Source organism: Pseudochaenichthys georgianus, unplaced genomic scaffold, assembly GCF_902827115.2.
Source record: "Pseudochaenichthys georgianus unplaced genomic scaffold, fPseGeo1.2 scaffold_451_arrow_ctg1, whole genome shotgun sequence".
Classification (NCBI taxonomy): Eukaryota; Metazoa; Chordata; class Actinopteri; order Perciformes; family Channichthyidae; genus Pseudochaenichthys; species Pseudochaenichthys georgianus.
In genome coordinates this window covers 27807-35665 of record NW_027263016.1, presented here as the reverse complement: position 1 = coordinate 35665, position 7859 = coordinate 27807, and the positions used below count along the sequence as shown (strand labels likewise).

General features: G+C 42.1%; 8 non-coding genes across 8 annotated transcripts; 2 read left to right on the top strand and 6 right to left on the bottom strand.

Annotated features, from left to right (window-relative positions):
* The first annotated feature begins 274 nt into the window (after window positions 1–274).
* On the top strand, window positions 275–346 carry trnap-agg (transfer RNA proline (anticodon AGG)). The gene has a single exon. It is a non-coding gene; the product is annotated as a tRNA-Pro (tRNA).
* Window positions 347–597: 251 nt separating this feature from the next.
* Window positions 598–669, top strand: trnap-ugg (transfer RNA proline (anticodon UGG)). The gene has a single exon. It is a non-coding gene; the product is annotated as a tRNA-Pro (tRNA).
* A 2719-nt stretch (window positions 670–3388) lies between these two features.
* On the bottom strand, window positions 3389–3460 carry trnap-ugg (transfer RNA proline (anticodon UGG)). Its single transcript has one exon. It is a non-coding gene; the product is annotated as a tRNA-Pro (tRNA).
* A 251-nt stretch (window positions 3461–3711) lies between these two features.
* On the bottom strand, window positions 3712–3783 carry trnap-agg (transfer RNA proline (anticodon AGG)). Its single transcript has one exon. It is a non-coding gene; the product is annotated as a tRNA-Pro (tRNA).
* A 605-nt stretch (window positions 3784–4388) lies between these two features.
* Window positions 4389–4460, bottom strand: trnap-agg (transfer RNA proline (anticodon AGG)). The gene has a single exon. It is a non-coding gene; the product is annotated as a tRNA-Pro (tRNA).
* A 283-nt stretch (window positions 4461–4743) lies between these two features.
* Window positions 4744–4815, bottom strand: trnap-agg (transfer RNA proline (anticodon AGG)). The gene has a single exon. It is a non-coding gene; the product is annotated as a tRNA-Pro (tRNA).
* A 1656-nt stretch (window positions 4816–6471) lies between these two features.
* Window positions 6472–6543, bottom strand: trnap-agg (transfer RNA proline (anticodon AGG)). Its single transcript has one exon. It is a non-coding gene; the product is annotated as a tRNA-Pro (tRNA).
* Window positions 6544–6824: 281 nt separating this feature from the next.
* On the bottom strand, window positions 6825–6896 carry trnap-ugg (transfer RNA proline (anticodon UGG)). Its single transcript has one exon. It is a non-coding gene; the product is annotated as a tRNA-Pro (tRNA).
* Window positions 6897–7859: the final 963 nt, after the last annotated feature.

The window sequence follows — 7859 nt, the reverse complement described above, 5'->3', positions numbered from 1 at the left end:
CATTAGTTTACAACAACAGGTTTAGTTTAGGTATCAACAATTGTTCGTTGGAAGCAATATGGACTTCACGATTTGATCAATACTGTGCCTTGCTAGAAACCTAATGTTGAGTTCGGGCTAATCATGATCAAGGCTCATCTTCTGTGTAGAGAAGCCATGCATTTTAGTCCAAGCTGTGTTCATTGAAGACAAAGTGCAATTCATGGAAAAGTGTTTTTCATTGTCATTTAACTAGGCTATAGTGTGGAAGACAGACAAACATTTATTTTGTAATGGTTCGTTGGTCTAGGGGTATGATTCTCGCTTAGGGTGCGAGAGGTCCTGGGTTCAAATCCCGGACGAGCCCAAGACATCTACATAGGTGTGGAACAGGTTTACTTTAGGTATCAACAATTGTTCCTTGGAAGCAATATGGACTTCACGATTTGATCAATACTGTGCCTTGCTAGAAACCTAATGTTGACTTCGGGCAAATAATTATCAAGGCTCATCTTCTGTGTAGAGAAGCCATCAATTATTATCCAAGCTATGTTCATTCAGGACAAAGTGCAATAAACAGAATACCGTTGGGAAGACCAAAAAAAGCCCATTTGTCATGGCTCGTTGGTCTAGGGGTATGATTCTCGCTTTGGGTGCGAGAGGTCCCGGGTTCAAATCCCGGACGAGCCCAAGACATCTACATAGGTGTGGAACAGGTTTACTTTAGGTATCAAACATTTTCGTTGGAAGCAATATGGACTTCACGATTTGATCAATACTGTGCCTTGCTAGAAACCTAATGTTGAGTTCGGGCCAATCATGATCAAGGCTCATCTTCTGTGTAGAGAAGCCATGCATTTTCATCCAAGCTGTGTTCATTGAGGACAAAGTGCAATTCATGGAAAAGTGTTTTTCATTGTCATTTAACCAGGCTATCGTGTGGAAGACAGACAAACATTTATTTTGTAATGGTTCATTGGTCTATGGGTATGATTCTCGTTTAGGGTGAAAGAGGTCCCGGGTTCAAATCCCGGACGAGCCCAAGACATCTGAATAGGTGTGGAACAGGTTTAGTTTAGGTATCAAAAATTGTTCGTTGGAAGCAATATGGACTTCACGATTTGATCAATACTGTGCCTTGCTAGAAACCTAATGTTGACTTCGGGCAAATAATGATCAAGGGCTCTTGATTCACAATTTGACCAAAACTGTGCCCTGCTAGAAACTTTATGTTGAGTTGGGGCAAATAATGATCAAGGCTCATCTTCTGTGGAGAGAAGCCATCAATTGTTATCCAAGCTATGTTCATTCAGGACAAAGTGCAATAAACAGAATACCGTTGGGAAGACCAACAAAAAACAATTTGTCATGGCTCGTTGGTCTAGGGCAGGGATGGGCAAATGGCGGCCCGCGGGCCGCATGCGGCCCCCACCTCCTCTTTTTGCGGCCCTCAGATTAATTTCTAAAGAACGTAATTAATAAAAAAAAAAAAATTCAATTTTTTTTTTTTTATTAATTACTTGTAGTACTGTACTTGTAGTACTGATACCGTCCACTAGACTCCTAGTTACGTCGCGAGCTGCGTAGATGATTTCAAATACCGCGAAATAATCTGTGACGCATTTGTGTGTATTGTGTTTGTTTCCCGGGGAAACCCTCACAGGAAACACCGGCTGTTGTTATGCCTGCTGTGACGTTAAGTTGCCTCTTGTAATTATGCCTTTACAAGCTTACAAGTTGTTTTTATCATCTGAATTTGGCGAAACAAGTTTAATATTCTTAAAAGCAAGACTTTGTTTATTTGAAATCAGATGAAAACAAACTGTCACGGACCCTGTCGTGTTATCTATGATAACTACGGTTTTCATTCATAATTTCAGCGGGAGGGAGGGGGGCTGCGCTGAGGAACAGCAGAGTGCGGGCTGAAAGGTGTCTGTGTTGACATTCCCCTTATTGTGGAATAAGGGGAATGCAGAGACTGGCTACAAGTGTTTTAGGTTCAAGTTAGACAACTAATGTCTGGGTTACGGTACGTCCACACAGCAGCTTTAGACAAATCTTCCACCGCTTCCAATGCTTCTCTGCCCATTGACTTTGAATGGGGATGACGTCACTTTGCCTCGCTTTTCGCCGAACTGCATTGTGGGGGAGCGAAGCGAAGATTTCCAGGATTTCCAGGATTCAAAAGTTGAGCAATGTTCAACTTTTGAAGCTGAGCTGGAAGCGTCAGCCAATCAAACACGTTTATGCAAATCTGACAGTAGAAGATTTGCATAAACGCCAATCAAACCGCGTGTATGCAGGGAGAGCCAGACCGCAGTTCATTTCCTCATATTCCAAACGAGAAATTACGGTAGCAAATCACCCGGTTCTTTACGACCAGAACTATTAACAGGATACAAACCGGAGGAACCAGGCATGGAGAGAGGTGGCAGAGACAGAGGGGGAAACTGGTTTTTTTTTCGCCTGTTTGGGGAGTTTATATATATATATATATATATATATATTGCTCGCATAAAATCCCCGGGGTTTTTTGCTTTGTATGTCGGGGGCGGGAGATTCACGTGATTGGTTGTTGGTCGCATTGCTCGAAAAAATCCCCAAGCTGTCAGACACGCCCAGCTCCAAGATTTTCGAAAAGCTGCTGTGTGGACGTACCGTTAGTGTTCATGACTTCATGTGTATGTCATCTAATGGTTCATCTCAATACACACACATTTTCCGTGCTTTCCAATAGTTTAAAATAGATTTATTCCACTGTTTAATAACCTGTTCAATAAAAACATGCCACTTGTATAAATGAAATAACATTTCTGTGAACTGATATTTGTTTAGTGAGCTTATTAGAGGATGTTCCCATTTTTTTGGGATGTTCCCTTTGATTGTAAAATGTCAATGAAGATGTCAGACTTAGTATAATTGTTAATAATTACATACAACACATGGAATTTTTGTGTGTGTGGGTTCCAAGTGAATCTGCGGCCCCTGGTGGCCAGTACATCAATGATGTGGTCCCCACCACCATCAAAGTTGCCCATCCCTGGTCTAGGGGTATGATTCTCGCTTTGGGTGCGAGAGGTCCCGGGTTCAAATCCCGGACGATCCCAAGACATCTAAATAGGTGTGGAACAGGTTTAGTTTAGGTATCAAAAAGTGTTTCGTTGGAAGCAATTTGTACTTCACAATTTGACCAATACTGTGCCCTGCTAGAAACGTTATGTTGAGTTGGGGCAAATAATGATCAAGGCTCATCTTCTGTGTAGAGAAGCCATCAATTGTTATCCAAGCTATGTTCATTCAGGACAAAGTGCAACAAACAGAATATCATTGGGAAGACTCTCGCTTAGGGTGCGAGAGGACACTTTTTGATACCTAAAGTAAACCTGTTCCACACCTATGTAGATGTCTTGGGCTCATCCGGGATTCGAACCCGGGACCTCTCGCACCCAAAGCGAGAATCATACCCCTAGACCAACAAGCCACGACAAATGGGTGTCTTTTGGTCTTCCCAACGATATTCTGTTTATTGCACTTTGTCCTGAATGAACATAGCTTGGATAACAATTGATGGCTTCTCTACACAGAAGATGAGCCTTGATCATTATATGCCCCAACTCAACATAAAGTTTCTAGCAGGGCACAGTATTGGTAAAATTGTGAAGTACACATTGCTTCCAACGAACAATTTTTGATACCTAAACTAAACCTGTTCCACACCTATGTAGATGTATTGGGCTCGTCCGGGATTTGAACCCGGGACCTCTCGCACCCTAAGCGAGAATCATACCCCTAGACCAACGAACCATTACAAAATAAATGTTTGTCTGTCTTCCACACGATAGCCTGGTTAAATGACAATGAAAAACACTTTTCCATGAATTGCACTTTGTCCTCAATGAACACAGCTTGGATGAAAATGCATGGCTTCTCTACACAGAAGATGAGCCTTGATCATTATTAGCCCGAACTCAACATTAGGTTTCTAGCAGGGCACAGTATTGGTCAAATTGTGAAGTAGACATTGCTTCCAACGAACAATTGTTGATTTCTAAAGTAAACCTGTTCCACACCTATGTAGATGTCTTGGGCCCGTCTGGGATTTGAACCCGGGACCTCAAGCACCCAAAGCGAGAATCATACCCGTAGACCAACGAGCCATGACAAATGGGTTTGTTTTGGTCTTCCCAACGATATTCTGTTTATTGCACTTTGTCCTGAATGAACATAGCTTGGATAACAATTGATGGCTTCTCTACACAGAAGATGAGCCTTGATCATTATTTGCCACAAACTCAACATAAAGTTTCTAGCAGGGCACAGTATTGGTCAAATTGTGAAGTACACATTGCTTCCAACGAACAATTTTTGATACCTAAACTAAACCTGTTCCACACCTATTTAGATGTCTTGGGCTCGTCCGGGATTTGAACCCGGGACCTCTCGCACCCTAAGCGAGAATCATACCCCTAGACCAACGAACCATTAAAAAATAAATGTTTGTCTGTCTTCCACACGATAGCCTGGTTAAATGACAATGAAAAAATACTTTTCCATGAATTGCACTTTGTCCTCAATGAACACAGCTTGGACTGAAAATGCATGGCTTCTCTACACAGAAGATGAGCCTTGATCATGATTTGCCCGAACTCAACATTAGGTTTCTAGCAAGGCACAGTATTGATCAAATCGTGAAGTCCATATTGCTTCCAACGAAAAATGTTTGATACCTAAACTAAACCTGTTCCACACCTATTTAGATGTCTTGGGCTCGTCCGGGATTTGAACCCGGGACCTCTCGCACCCTAAGCGAGAATCATACCCCTAGACCAACGAGCCATGACAAATGTTTTTTTTTTGGTCTTCCCAACGGTATTCTGTTTATTGCACTTTGTCCTGAATGAACATAGCTTGGATAACAATTGATGGCTTCTCTACACAGAAGATGAGCCTTGATTATTATTTGCCCCAACTCTACATAAAGTTTCTAGAAGGGCACAGTATTGGTCAAATTGTGAAGTACACATTGCTTCCAACGAACAATTTTTGATACCTAAACTAAACCTGTTCCACACCTATTTAGATGTCTTGGGCTCGTCCAGGATTTGAACCCGGGACCTCTCGCACCCTAAGCGAGAATCATACCCCTTGACCAGTGTTTTTCAAAGTGTGGTCCGTGGACCACTGGTGGTCCGTGAGTGCCCCCTAGTGGTCTGTGAGTATATTGGTAACATTTGAAATAAATAAATACCTTTAAGTTTTCCGCACTCTCGCAGGAATATCTCCGTAATGGAGCGAGCTTAAGTTTCACTTTTGATTGCATGATATAGCCCAGTGCAACACCTTCGTCACACATGTTGCAATCTGTTTGTACCATGTTCAGGCGATTTGTAATCTGTTCTGTAAAAACCATGTGTATTTTTATATTTGTGGAGTTAGGTGGTCCGCGAGTGTTTTTTTATTGGTTAAGTGGTCCTTGGTATGAAAAAGTTTGAGAAACACTGCCCTAGACCAACGAACCATTAGAAAATAAATGTGTGTCTGTCTTCCACACGATAGCCTGGTTAAATGACAATGAAAAATACTTTTCCATGAATTGCACTTTGTCCTCAATGAACACAGCTTGGATGAAAATGCATGGCTTCTCTACACAGAAGATGAGCCTTGATAATTATTTGCCTGAACTCAACATTAGGTTTCTAGCAAGGCACAGTATTGATCAAATCGTGAAGTCCATATTGCTTCCAACGAACAATTTTTGATACCTAAACTAAACCTGTTCCACACCTATGTAGATGTCTTGGGCTCGTCCGGGATTTGAACCCGGGACCTCTCGCACCCTAAGCGAGAATCATACCCCTAGACCAGTGTTTTTCAAAGTGTGGTCCGTGAGTGCCCCCTAGTGGTCTGTGAGTATATTGGTAACATTTGAAATAAATAAATACATTTAAGTTTTCCGCACTCTCGCAGGAATATCTCCGCAATGGAGCGAGCTTAAGTTTCACTTTTGATTGCAGATATAGCCCAGTGCAACCCCTTCGTCACACATGTTGCAATCTGTTTGTACCATGTTCAGGCGATTTGTAATCTGTTCTATAAAAACCATGTGTATTTTTATATTTGTGGAGTTAGGTGGTCCGCGAGTGTTTTTTTATTGGTTAAGTGGTCCTTGGTATGAAAAAGTTTGAGAAACACTGCCCTAGACCAACGAACCATTAGAAAATAAATGTTTGTCTGTCTTCCACACGATAGAGTGGTTAAATGACAATGAAAAACACTTTTCCATGAATTGCACTTTGTCCTCAATGAACACAGCTTGGATGAAAATGCATGGCTTCTCTACACAGAAGATGATCCTTGATCATTATTGGCCCAAACTCAACATTAGGTTTCTAGCAAGGCACAGTATTGGTCAAATTGTGAAGTTCACATTGCTTCCAACGAACAATTTTTGATACCTGAACTAAACCTGTTCCACACCTATTTAGATGTCTTGGGCTCGTCCGGGATTTGAACCCGGGACCTCTCGCACCCTAAGCGAGAATCATACCCCTAGACCAACGAACCATTAAAAGATAAATGTTTGTCTGTCTTCCACACGATAGCCTGGTTAAATGACAATGAAAAACACTTTTCCATGAATTGCACTTTGTCCTCATTGAACACAGCTTGGATGAAAATGCATGACTTCTCTACACAGAAGATGAGCCTTGATAATTATTTGCCCGAAGTCAACATTAGGTTTCTAGCAAGGCACAGTATTGATCAAATCGTGATGTCCATATTGCTTCCAACGAACAATTTTTGATACCTAAACTAAACCTGTTCCACACCTATGTAGATGTCTTGGGCTCGTCCGGGATTTTAACCCGGGACCTCTCGCACCCAAAGCGAGAATCATACCCCTAGACCAACGAGCCATGACAAATGGGTTTTTTTTGGTCTTCCCAACGGTATTCTGTTTATTGCACTTTGTCCTGAATGAACATAGCTTGGATAACAATTGATGGCTTCTCTACACAGAAGATGAGCCTTGATCATTATATGCCCCAACTCAACATAAAGTTTCTAGCAGGGCACAGTATTGGTCAAATTGTGAAGTACACATTGCTTCCAACGAACAATTTTTGATACCTAAACTAAACCTGTTCCACACCTATTTAGATGTCTTGGGCTCGTCCGGGATTTGAACCCGGGACCTCTCGCACCCGAAGCAAGAATCATACCCCTAGACCAGCTTTTCTCAAAGTGTGGGGCCCGGCCCACCTGTGGTGCTCGCAGTTCACTAGCACACCCCCCCATTATCCCTTGGGCCTGTAAAAGTAGCTCCCAAGCTGAAAAGGTGTGGGCACCCCTGCCCTAGACCAACTAGCCATGTCTTCTGAAATAAAACCTGCTTAAATCACAAAATACTTTCCAATAATTGCCCCTTTCCCTCTCTGAACACGGCTTGGTTTCGCTTCTATTGGCTTGCGCTCAAAGCCATTGTACATGGTAGGCTAAGGGGCAGGACATTTCCGACACATCTGTAAGCGGTTGACCAACCAAACAGAGCAGAATGGGCTATGGTTTCAGACATAGTGAGAAAATAGGTGCTTCAGCAGAGGCAGTATAAAAAAAAGTAGAGCACTTCATGAACATTAAAGCATTTAAAGGTCACTGTAGAAGCACAAAATACAATTCCTTTTTAAATGTGGGCAAATGTATGGGACAGCCACTAGAATTATTTGTGGGTCTTGCATCTTCAGAGTCCTTTGCTTGTTGCATTTCCGTCTGTATTCAATGTGTCCAATGTCATGAACACAGTCCTAACACCCAGGATAATTGTTTGTGTTGGATGTCAACATGTAGGCCGCTGGCTCAAATGTTTTACCCAATTAAAC